The sequence below is a fragment of the Rhinolophus sinicus genome, chromosome 4 (assembly GCF_057876585.1).
Source record: "Rhinolophus sinicus isolate RSI-liver-muscle chromosome 4, RSI-T2T, whole genome shotgun sequence".
Taxonomy (NCBI): Eukaryota; Metazoa; Chordata; class Mammalia; order Chiroptera; family Rhinolophidae; genus Rhinolophus; species Rhinolophus sinicus.
In genome coordinates this window covers 61601455-61614254 of record NC_142504.1, presented here as the reverse complement: position 1 = coordinate 61614254, position 12800 = coordinate 61601455, and the positions used below count along the sequence as shown (strand labels likewise).

At 44.1% G+C, this 12800-nt stretch overlaps 1 protein-coding gene across 2 annotated transcripts in view; it reads left to right on the top strand.

Moving 5' to 3' along the window:
* The window catches only part of CHCHD6 (coiled-coil-helix-coiled-coil-helix domain containing 6), a 360080-nt gene that overhangs the window by 52673 nt on the left and 294607 nt on the right, over nt 1-12800 (top strand). The window lies entirely within an intron of this gene.

Below are 12800 nucleotides of genomic sequence, written 5' to 3'. Positions count from 1 at the left end.
CTCCAGGTCTTGTGCAGACAGGACAACTCTCAGCAAAAGAAGAAAGGTTGTGTTTGTTCTGTCAGCAAGGAGAACTTTCCTGGAAGCCTCCAGCAGAAGTCCTGTTAAATCACATTGGCTTAAATTGCACCATGTGTCCATGGCTAAATCACTTGTTGGTAGAGGGAACAGAGATGGCACCACTGACTGGAGCTAGGGTTCTTTTCTTGTCACATTTGAGAGGTGTGTGTATGGGGGTGGGCATCCAGACAGAATTAGGACTGACAGTAATTAATAATTCTCCCAATTCCAGTGTATGGGGGTTTCCCCTTACACATCCAAGGAATTCTTCAATAGTAGCTGGATGTCCTATAATTCAACTGAGTTCTGACACTGTGATTGATGTCAGAAACATCCAAACTTGTAGAGATATTTAATGAGTTTATTTGAGCCAAACTGACGACAATTGCTGGAAAACAAAATCTCAGTGAATTAAGAAAATGCTCTGGAGTGTGGCAGTTTTGCAGCTTATCTTATACACTGGAATCAAAGGAGGAGATGCAAAGAGGGTTACATGAAATCCATTGGTGGTAGGTTAAGGGGGTGGGAGAAAGCAAAGTGGGAAATCTCTGGGATTGGATAAAAAGTAAAACAGAAAGATATACACTTCTTTTACACTGGTGGGTACAAGATAGTTAACATTTACAGCACATAGAGGTGGTATTCTGGGAACAAGAAAACAGTGAGGGGTTCTGTGTTCTCACTCTGGTTTGGTGGGTTGTGCCCTGAGGGGTCCAGAAAACGGATTACTCTGACACTCTAAGGTTTATCTTAGATGTAAAAAGACAGTAGACAGTCTCACTTAAGGTAAAGATTGACCTTTGTCAAGGAAGCTACAGGTCCAGGATGTGACTACCGGCCATGACCCACTTTTAATTAGGAATTTTTATGTTCAGACCACCCTATGTGGTTAATTTCGGTCTCTGAGTTTGTAGGGCCTGTCATGCTGGCCTCCCCCGAGCTTGTCAGGTTTAGCATGTGGTCCCTTTTTGTGCCACACTTTCTACCTGGAGATAACATCAGATTCCACAGGTTAAGGGCTTAGTCCCACAAAACCTCCTTCCCTCAGATGCCAATTGAAATCTAGTGCTTCTAACTGACTGACTATAAATCAGAAATTCCCATGACCCCATCCTTAGGTTTGACTAATTTGCTGATTAGAGCAAATTAGAAACATGTTACTAGACTACTGGTTGTTTTAAAGGATGTAAATCAGGAACAGCCAGATAGATGGAGGAGATGCATAGGGCAGGATATGGGGAAAGGGCGCAGAGTTTCCATGCTCTCTCCAAACATGTCACCCTAAATCTCCATGTGTACACCAACCCAGAAGCTCTCCAAACCGGCTCCTTTTGGGACTTTATGGGGCTTCATTACATAGGAATGATTGATTAAATCATTGGCCAATGATGATTGAACTTAACCTCCAGCCCAGTCTCCCCTCCTTGGAGGTGGTAGTGGGGATGTGGGACTGAAAGCTTCAACCCTCTAATCACATGGTTGGCTTCACTAGCCCCCAGCCCCCATCCTTGGGTGCTTTCCAAAAGTTACCTAGTTAACATAACAAAAGATACCTTTATTACGCTCATCACTTAGGAAATTCCAAGGGTTTTAGGAGCTCTGTGCCAGTAATAGTGGAAGAAGACCAAACTTTTACTTCTTATAAATTGTGATATTCTGGGAAGAAGGGGGGTGGGGTGGGGAAGGAACGGCTATAGCAGCATATAATAACATCTGCTTCAGGGGCCATGGGCTTTGAGACCAGGAGCAGCCTTGCCCTGCTTCAGGTGGGTGGCTCGGGTGCACTGTGCTCCATAGAAGGAAATTGGAGACAATATGAGATCACTATTCAGGACTGTATCTTCTCGGGAGGGAAAGGCCTCTGCATAGATGTTCAAAGCATGCAGTAAGCACATAAGAAATGCTGATTGAAATAGGCCCTCTGGGAAATAACGAACAATATAGGATCCTTGCTCTTGGGAAATTTAAAAATTCCCCACGTCTAGTGGGGAAGACAGACTTACACCAAAAACTTTGAAAAAGCCCAAATTGGTTATATTAAGTGTGAAATGGAAGTAAAGATAATATGCTTGGGAATGCAAAGGCAGTGGTGTCAACTGCTGGTGGAAGAGATAGCATTTGACCTTGTCAATGAAAGAATGTCCAGCCTAAGAAAGTCATAAAAGTTTATTTGACCCAAACTGATGACAAATGCTGGGAGACAAAATCGAAATGGATTGAAAAAAATGGTTTGGAGAATGTCAGTTTTGCAGTTTATTTTATACATTAGAATCAAAGGAGGAAGGTTACATGAAATCCTGGTGGTAGATTAAGGGGGTGGGAGAAAGCAAAGTGGGAAAATCTCTGGGATTGGATAAAAAGTAAAACGGAGAGACACACACTTCTTTTCATTGGTGGATACAGGATAGTTAACGTTTACAGCACATAGAGGTTGTATTCTGGGAACAAGCTAACAGTGAGGGGTTCTGTGGTCTCGTGTTCTGGTGCATGGGTGAGCCCTGAGGGGTCTGGGAAAGGAGATTACTCTTACATTTCTGTGGACGGAAAAGGGGCCACATGTGAAACCTGGCAAGCTCAGGAGACTGAAAATAACCACATAGGATGGTGTGAACATAAAAATTCCTAACTAAGGTGGGCCATGGCGGAAATCACATCCTTGGCCTGTAGCTTCCTTGACGAAGGTCATTCTTTACCTTAAGTGAGCCTGTCTGTTGTCTTTTTGCATCTAAGATAACATACCCTTGGAATGTCAGAGTAATCCCTTTTTCCTGACCCCTCAGGGGGCACAACCCATCACACCAGAGCAGGAAACCACAAAATCCCTCATTGTTATCTTGTTCCCCAAATACCATCTCGTCTCTACCTCGTGCTGTAAAATGCTATTAACTCTCCTGTACCCACTAATGTGGAAGAAGTGTGTGTCTCTCCAGTTTGCTTTTTATCCAATCCCAGAGATTTCCCCGCTTTGCTTTCTCCCAACCCCTTAATCTACAACCAATAGATTTCATGTAACCTTCCTCCTTTGATTCTAATGTATGAAATAAGTTGAAAACGGCCATTTTCTGGACCATTTTCTCAATCCGTTGAGACTTTGCTTCCTGGCAATTGTCCTCAGTTTGGCTCAAATAAACTCTTATAAGCTTTCTCTTAGGCTGGATATTTTTTTGTTGACATTTCAAAGGTATGTTATCCTAGATGCAAAAAAAAACAATAGACAGGCTCACTTAAGGTAAGATAGACCTTTGTCAAGGAAGTTGCAGGCCTATCACATGACTACTGGCCATGACCCGCTTTAGGAATTTTTATGTTCAGACCATCCTATGTGGTTACTTTTGGTCTCTGAGTTTATAAGGCCTGCCATGCTGGCCTCCCCTGAGCTTGTTGACTTTAGTATGTGCCCTCTTTTTTGTCTGTAACCTTAGCCTTGAGCGATGTGGAGCCCCAAGGCTGAGGGATAGCTGGGCTGAGACAGGTATGTGTCAGGGAGGTGATGGGACACAGTGAGAGAAGAAGTGAGCAAGGTGTGAAGGGAGAGTAGAAAAGGCCTTGACACCTTGAGGAGTTAATACACAATGTAGCCCACAGCGACTCTGAAACCACAGAGGATTTCCAGAAGTTCATAAGGGTGGAAATAATGTGATTTGACTTGTGGTTTTAGAACCGTGTGGCATCCTGGTGAAGAATCAGTTGATGCAGAGAAACTGGGGTGAGAACATGGTTTTTGAGGGCCTTGTAGTTAGTCTCTGAGGTACAGGCAGGTTTTTATCACCCCTCTGCAGGCAGCAGGACAACCAAGTCAAAAGGACCCTGGTCCTGGAGATGAAGGGTTAATTAACATTGTTGTGGCATGGAATAAACCTCTGGTCATTCACAAAAGGTGAAAGCATTCACAGACTTTATAAAGGAAGTTTTTATTAAAGTTAGGAAGAGAGAAAATGGCAGTGTCCAAAGATGACGGCTGCCTCGGGTAGTAAGGACAGAAACACTGGCAGGGGGTGGAGTGAGGGGGGGGGGTCGCTGGGGCAGGGTCCAGAGTCTGAGAGTGGACAGCTGCACCTAACTTCAGGTTAGTTTTCTCTCATATAGGAAAGGGGGAGATTTGAGGACTGACATCCATTCTGGGACTTGTTCTGGTTGAAGATGATGTTATGTCCGGACTCCGGACTCGGGCCTAGTGGCCTGGGACTTTAATGTGTCACCAGTAAAAACTGCAAGAAGTTGTAAATTGGATTCCAGTGTCCGGGCGCCTGAGGATTAAGAAATTGCTCTTTCCCAGGTTAGGAAGTTGCTAATTAATGAGGTATGGGTTTACTTGAGAAAGGGAACAAACAGAGTTCTTCAGTCAATCAATGAGTGAGGGGAGAAACAGAGAAAACAGATGAATATCAGGATGGATCGAACTGCAAACTAAGTCTAATACAGGTGGCTAGATAGCAAGCTATGCAGTGAGTTAAACTGCAAACTAGCTAAGTTTAACTGTGTGTGTTTTTTCTTTTAATTTTTTATTGAGGAACAGTGTGTTTCTTCAGGGCCCATTGGCTCCAAGTCGTCCTTCAATGTAGTTGTGGAGGGCTCAGCTCAGCTCCAAGTCAGTTGCCGTTTTCAACCTTTAGTTGCAGGGGGCGCAGCCCACCATTCCATGCGGGAATTGAACCGGAAGCCTTGCTGTTGAGAGCTCGTGTTCTAACCAACTGAGCCATCCGGCAGGCCCTCTGGAACCTCAGCAGCTCATTGTCTTCAATCTAGTTGTCTTCAATCTAGTTGTGGAGGGCCCAGCTCACTGGCCCATGTGGGAATCGAACCGGCAACCCTGTTGTTCAGAGCTCGCGCTTTAACCAACTGAGCCATCTGGCTGCCCTTAGCTGCGTTATTGATTCCTTGAATTTCACCCTTACAAATATAGCATGAGGAAAAAAAATTGGCCACCTGCGATATTCATCTAGCATGGAAAATTTCAGCTTCCAGGCGTGGTATCTCTTTATTTTCACCTGGAATGTATTGATTACAGTAAAAAGGGATTCACAGCTTCCCATCTCCACCAGCAAAGGAGAGGAGGGCCAGGCCCTGCCTTCTCAGGACTGTCCCTGGAAGAGAAGCTTTACAAGTGGGAAGGGAGTTAAATGACCTTCAGTACAGGTATGTAGGTTTCTTTAAACGAAGGATAACTTTAGAATACAGGAGGTAGAGCCTTACTTGATTTCTCCCTGCCCCCAAAATCTTTGGGTTGATAACGAATGCCCTTGTGAACCAGAGTTCCTAGGGAATAGTGAAGCAAGTGACTTCCTTCATTTTGAAGATGTTTAGTAAGTGCTTTTATGGGAGTTCCCATTTTTGGACTGTTTAGCATCCATTTCTTTATGCAGTTGGTGCCCCTGCTTCCTTTTGGGAACTTACCTGTTTCCTGTTGTTGTGTCATCTTGCCGGGATTGCAATTCTAATGCCCAACTTCCTTTATGGAAGCTAGATCTCTTCTCTCCTCCTGCCACGGTACAGGGAGGATCTAGGCACAGTGCCCAAAGGCAGCCAGTCAGACCCTCTCTCCAGGGACTTTCAGTTTTGTGTGAGTGGGGAAACCAGTGTGGGGTTGTTCGTTGCATGGCTGACTACAACTGTCAACCTGTGAGGCTGCCATTGGTTTTTGTCCGGTCTTCCTGCCTTTTGGAGGATTGGATCATCTGCTGGTAACCTGACGTCAACTTTCCTTTGCTTCAGTGAGCTGCAGTTGGTTTCTGTTGCTTGGTGCTGTAGCAGATGCAGAGAGCCATGTAAGCCTGGTTTTGAAGGCTTACAATCACATGCAGTTCTCAGTGTCCACAGAAGAGAAGGGAAGCGAGTCCCAGGCCCTGTTCTGTAAGTCAATATGGGCATGAAGCACTCAACTACCATGTTTCCCCAAAAATAAGACCTAGCTGGACAGTCAGCTCTAATGCGTCTTTTGGAACAAAAATTAATATAAAATCTGGTCTTATAGAAGACCAGGTCTTACATTATTTTATATAAGACCCAGTATTATAGTATAGTATAGTATAGTATTGTATAGTATATAAGACCTGGTTTTATATGATAGTAAAATAAGACCAGGTCTTTTATTAATTTTTACTCCAAAAGACACGTTAGAGCTGATTGTCTGGCTAGGTCTTATTTTCGGGGAACCCTGGTAGAAGCTGAGCAATGCCATAGCCATCACTTCCACTGGGATTGGTGTGGTTGGCATGTACTTTTAGTGGAGATAATTGTAAAACTGTACTTTGGAGGATTTAAATAAGAGGAGAAAGATGGAGAGAAGAACCTGAACAGAAATGTGGAAAATTTTCTCTCCTCATCGTGTCTTTCAGATGCAAAGATTCACAGCACATCCTCCTAGCGAAGGGGCCACATTGTGCCCTGAGGCTGACCTGGCATAGTTGCTGGCTCAATGAGCTGGCTGCCCAGTTGTCCTTGGTGTCCCCTCTGACCGGTGTCCTCTAGCGCTGTACCCTTGAACCTGTAGTTTTGTCTGGAGGATTTCCTTTCCAGTGTGTTAAGTGCAGTTTGACATTTAATGTGCATTTCTGCCCTGTCTCTGCCTCTGACTTTCACAATATTGATTTTCTAATCCTTTTCTGCATGTGGGAATGATTCAGCTCATTATTGGGAAAAGTTCATAAGACTAATGACAACGAAAGGTAATGATTTTTATAACCTACTCCTGATGACAGAAGTGTTACCATTTCCCATCTAGTGCAGCAGCGATGAACTGTTTTTGAGTGTGTTTCTGCATGGATCCTGCCACTTGCTGACTGATAGAGCCCCAGTTATAATTAGGGTGAAGGCACTGAGTGTCGATGGAGCCTATGTGAGGTGTGCTTCCCTCTGAATTAGGGGAGGAAGTTTGGAGTTCAAATCAAACAATCTAGAGAGAAATAAGAAAGAACAGAGTGGTTTCTTGGGCTGAGTCTTCTGATAGGCAGAGCCTTAAAAATCCAATGGATGAAGTAATAAAGGCCTGGCAGTAGCTTTACCTTAAGGGAGAATGAGATTTATGACTTTGCCTGATGGATTTCTGACATATGTTATTAGGTATATGAGATGGCATTATACCTGATAGAAAGTAAAAACTTGCATTTCTTTTCTTTTTTGGTGAGCCATTCTTTTATTATTATTATTGCTGTTATTATTATATATTATATAATATATAATATAAATACATATGTTAATATCTGTATGTGTACATATATATGTACATGTATAAACGGATATTCTCTGTCCCTGTTATATGTTAGATACTGGCTTAGTTTCTTTTTTTTCCCCTGGGTTAGTTTCTTGATAAATGGAAATAAATAATGGAAATAAATAGATAAAGCCCCGTCCTTGTGAAAATCTGTTCATTAGGAGAGTTAAGTGTTCTCAAAAGTGACCATACAGTGTTATAGTATCATATCAAAGGGACAGGAAGGTACTAAAGGAAGAAGAAGTTGGCAACAATGGTCTCTTCCTGACGTGGTGGGAAAGTCTTCTAAGAGGAGGTTACATGTGAGCTAGATTTTGAAGACTGAAGAGAAGTTTACCGAGTGAGGAAGAGTGAGAAAGTATGGTACAGATGAAGGATACTGCAGGAGCATAGACCAGTGGTTGGGAGAGGACAAGCCATTTGGTTGGAGTCTAGGGGAGTGGTGGGTGTGGCAGCCAGAAAAAGTCAGTTTAGGCCTGGGCCTGGAACAAAATTCTGAAAGACTGACAGGGATCTTCAGGGGAATGTATCCTTCATCCTCAAAAGAGACGCTTAAGAAGAGACAGCCTCTACTGAATGTCAAACACTGGAAAAAGTCCTAAGTGGCAGATGAAAATATTGGGACTAACTCCTAGAGGACAGTAACTGAGTGCCTCTCTGGATGTGCCAGTCTTACCTAAGGACGAGCTCCGGAAGAGTGACTGTCCTGACCCACTCTCCAGTTTGCAGGGGAATTTTGATCTATCGTTGGATTCGTCTCATTACCCAGATGCTCTAAGAAGCTGGCATCTTAGCTATTTAAACTCCATAATCAGAATTTTAAGAAAATGTCAGATTCAAGAGTTTTTGAATGGCAATTTTCTGAAATCATGAGTGAGATGGAAGATTTATTTTGGTTTCACTACAGCTATAGCCTTTTTTCCTAATTCTCCCCTCCTACATCTTTGTAAATCTTGTTCCTTGGATTATAAGCTCCTCAAGGATAGGAACTATACCCTTTCTCTAGGTGAGATCACTTTGGTCTTCTCTATACTGTTCAGCAAATTATAGATGCATAGCTGATGGGTATGGAATGGCAGATCTGAAGTGGGTCAGGGTGTGGGGGTGGTGTCTCCTGCTTCAGAGACTTTGCACAGAGTCCTTTATCGGCTCTTTGAGGCCTCATTGCAGTGCCCCATTGCAAACAGGTGGAAGCAAGTACCCATTTTAACCTTGCCAAGAATGTTCAGCAACTCACAGATCTAACCTTTTCAAACAATAAAACAAAGCAAAACAAAGCAAAACAAAACAAAACAAAAGCCTTTCAGTGTAATGATATCTTGGAGTCAACTAGAAAGAAGTTTATGCGACTCCTAGTCAGAGACTTAGAGACTTTGGGTTTAATTTGTATGGAACAAGGCAGAGAGTGGGACTTTGGTGACTCAGGCCTGGGGTCAGTACTGTACTGGACATGCAGACTGTACTGGACATGCAGCAGAGAAGGCCTGATACTTGGGGCAGTATGGCATAGATGTTTGTTTCGGAATGTTAGTGGCCTGGGGATTCTGGTGGCCTTGTCTTTATGCTTCCTGCAGTTTGAGATACAGATAGAGAAGCTGAATTCCCATGGAGAGGGCTGCAAACTTAGAAGGCTGGTAAAAGGCATGTTCTGGAAAAAAACCACAACAAAAAAAATGAGAGCGTGAAATCCATAGCTCCTTTCTTTGCTTCCTTAAGTCTTGCTGGGTTTTTTCCTAGATTAGATCAGGGGTTGACAAACTTTCTCTGTAAATATTTTAGGTTTTGCAGGCCACATATGATCTCTGTTGTTATTGTTTTTAAGCTCTGAAAAATGTACAAATGTAAAAACCATTCTTAGCTCAGAGGCCATACCAAAAGAGGCTGTAGGCTGGACCCGACTGGTGGGCTGTAGTTTGCTGACCCCTGACTAGACAGTGTAGCTCTGGAGATTTAAATTGTTTTAAGTCTCTGAGGAACCAGATGCTTCACGGATGCTTCACGGAGCTGTGGGGCAGGGGCACTGACAGTGGTCCCAATTCCTCAGTGGTTAGCATTCCTGTGAGAAGTTTCATGACGTGGAGGTATCTGACAGACTCAGTCTTCTGTTCTGTAAAATGAGTGTGTGTTTTTTCTGGAGATATCCCAGTGGACTCTTTGGAAAGAATCATTAACTTCCACTTTAACTCCCAATTCTTTTCACATTTGGCATTTTTTATACTTTCCATTTTTCTGCTGAAATTTATACAGATTGTTCAGCTTTTCCTGTGGATCCTCTAAATACATTTATCATAATTATTCTAAAATCTCTATCTGATAATTCTAACATCTGGGTCATCTCTGGGTTTGGTTCAATAGGCTATTTCCTCTCTTGATAATAGGTAGGGTTTCTGGGCGGGAATTCCCGCCCGTTCTCAGGAATCTTTTTTGCTTTCCCGTTCCTGAATCCCGAGATATAAACTTTTCTGTTCTCCATGATGAATTGTTTCCACAAAGTGATGGCCAATACTACCAACCATCTGGGTTCAAGGAGCCAATTTCCCCCTATTTCCCAACCAACTTTTCTTGCGATTTGGGAACAGAAAAGTGAAAAAAATTCCCGAGAAGGGGTAGGAGTTCCTGCCCCAGAAACCCTAATAATTTTCTCGCAGCTTTATGAGCCTTATAATTTTTGATTGACACTGGAAATCATGTGCAGAAGAATAGTAGAGACTGAGGTAAATAGTGTTTATGCCTCAAAATGGCCACTCTTCTTCTTTTTTTTTAAATCAGAGTTTATTGGGGTGACAATTCACTCTTCTTCTTTTGACAGGCCATTAATATGGGAGGATGAGTCAATCTGGTCTCATCCTTGTAGTTGAGCAAGGTGTGGGCGCTGTTGTTGCTTTGGCGTCAGATCCTGTGAAGGTGGGACCAAAACCTTCTGTTTAGCAGGTTTAGGATCTGAGCACTGCATGGTTTATCTGTGCTTTCCTGCTTTCCCATCAGACTTTGGGAGGACAGACTTACCGATCCAAGGGTGCTTCCTTGCACCTCCTCCAGCTGTAGGCAGCTGCTATGTGGTGCTTGGTGTAGGGCCTTGAGTACCATGGGGCTTCTCTCCATCTCCTGCGTGCTTCTCAGGTGTCAGCAGGCCCTGTGTACCCGTGCCTTGGGGGTGTGCATGGAGGGTACTTATTCAGTTCTGTCCCACACCCAAGTCTTTTAAATAATATAATTAAGGAATAAGATTCTCTAACCAATACCAAATTTATTTCACTCTTCCCTTTTATCACCATCACTTTGAAGCACCCTTTACACCCCAAGGAAAATGAAAAGGGCAAAGTAATATGACTGATCTCACTCCCTTTCTGAATGTCCAAGCCCATGTGGCTACTGATACATAGGGTCAGTCCTTCCACAGGACAGGTGGGGTTTTCCAGAGCCAGGTATAAAGGGATATACCACACAGCTGACCATCTCCATGCTCCATTCGCAGCCACATTTGCTCAAAGAGCAAGGTTGTATGCGTTTTGTGATTTTAGAGGTAGAATAATTAGTTGGAAGGGGCACTGTGAGGCCACCAGGGTTCCTACTTTCTTTATTAAGTCAAAGTTAAAATAATCTGGCCTCGTGGGTATATGATGTGACAGTTTTTGAAGAAAATAAAACTACAGGTAGGCTTGCATGGAAACTGGTTCAACCGCATTTTTAGCTTACACACCAAAAAAAGAACTTTGGTTTTATTTCTCATAGATTTTATACAAACTGGGGGTGTAGGGAGGGTGTAAGAATCAGACGTGGCATCCAGTCATGGGCTGAGTCTGACACTAAGTTTAGGATGGCCTAGTGTGTGAAGACGAGATTGTGATGATCGCCTCTTGGGTACTTGTGAGGATGGACCAGGGCAGCAGGTAACCTAAGTGCTGGCACCCAGGTGCTTGAGGAAGTGGCCACATTGTTCTGGGAGATGAAGCAGACGCGTAGTGCTGCATCCATACACCTGTCACTGGGATCCCTTCACTCTACTGCGTTGTTTCCTTCTCTGGAATGTCGGGGTAGACAGGGTTTCACATTATTGGGAATGTTATAATTTATTCTTCTCTCCACCTCCACTTGTGGATTTAGGACACAAAGTCGATGTGAACTGATTCATAGAGTAAATCAGCCATATCGGCTTTTGACCAGTTGTCTGGAAATAGAGGCAAGGTCTCAAAGAAGCACTTTCCTTATGGCAGGTGCCTGGGCCTTTCCCAATGTGTGGTACGGGTGTCGGATGAGGGTCCTGTGGTAGCTTTGCTGCTGCTGTCTTACCTGCTTCATTTTGGTCTTTGTTTCTGCTCAGCTTCTTAACCTGCTGTGCGTCAGGATCACTTGAAAATTTGGTAAAAATACACACAATTGGATTTCATGCTGGAAACAAGTGGATTAGATTCTTTGTCACCGTGACCCTGGAATCTGTGTTTTTAACAGCCCCCATGTGATGCTGGTCCAGCAGGCTCAGAGCTGGCTCCTGGGCTGACAGTGGGAGCCAGTGACCCCAGAGGGCCTCATTACTGTCTGCACTGCTGAGCGATGTGGAGGGTTCCCACTGATTCTGTGACTCCCTGTAGTCCTCAAGGGCAGGGACTGTGCTGTTTGAAACGTTCACCAGGTGACCAGTGGCCCTGACCCTGACACAGCTCGCTGACCACCTGGATGCCCTTGTGTAACTTCTCAGCCTCAAAGGAAAGCAGGAGCTCTTTTCTTTGCTGAGGATAGCTAGGGAAGAGAATCAGCTGTTTGCTAGTACCACACCCTGGAGGGGTCCCCATGAGTTGGGTTCAGCATTTTAGGGGGTTGGGGATCAGAAAATGTTACCAGAGCCCAGGTGTTGATGGCTGGGAGCATGGGGGATGCCAAGTGGCACTCATCAGACTTCTAACAATAACCTGGCTTTTGTGAGAACGCAGACTTTCGGTTCCTTGTAGCAGCAGCTCCTGTAACGCTGGAGGCACGTAGCAGGAACAGAAAGAAACCTTTTCAAGGTATGTAGGATTCAGCACCGGTCCAAGCATGGGAGGACTGCTGCGATCTAGTTGCTTCTTTGGTCACAGGAACGTGCTCCCAGGCGGACCCAGCAGACCTGAGGATTGCACTCCCACATTGCCCCTGAAAATCATGTTAAGTTCTTGTTTTCTGTGTACCTCATTAGGTGCATTGTGATGGTTTTCTTGGGGTGGAATATTCCTGCTTTTTCCTCAGCTGTTTTATGTATATGTTTTATGCACCACCAGGAAGATGGTGGTCACCCTGATAGTGAGGAGGAGGACTAGGGTATGGGGCTGTGTGGTGGGATGGGGTTGCGAGGGGCCCAGGGTTCTTCTGGACAGGGTTACTAGGGTGGTGCCAGTGGAGCAAGGAGAAGGTGAATATCGGTCTCCAGCTGTTTGAATCCTTGTAGGAAGTGGAAAGCTTGTGCACTCCTCTTTAAAGAAATCTATTGATCTGTGGACTTCTCAGATTAAAATGCAGAGATTTCAGGATCTGGCTGATCTGGAATGGCCCTGAGGTG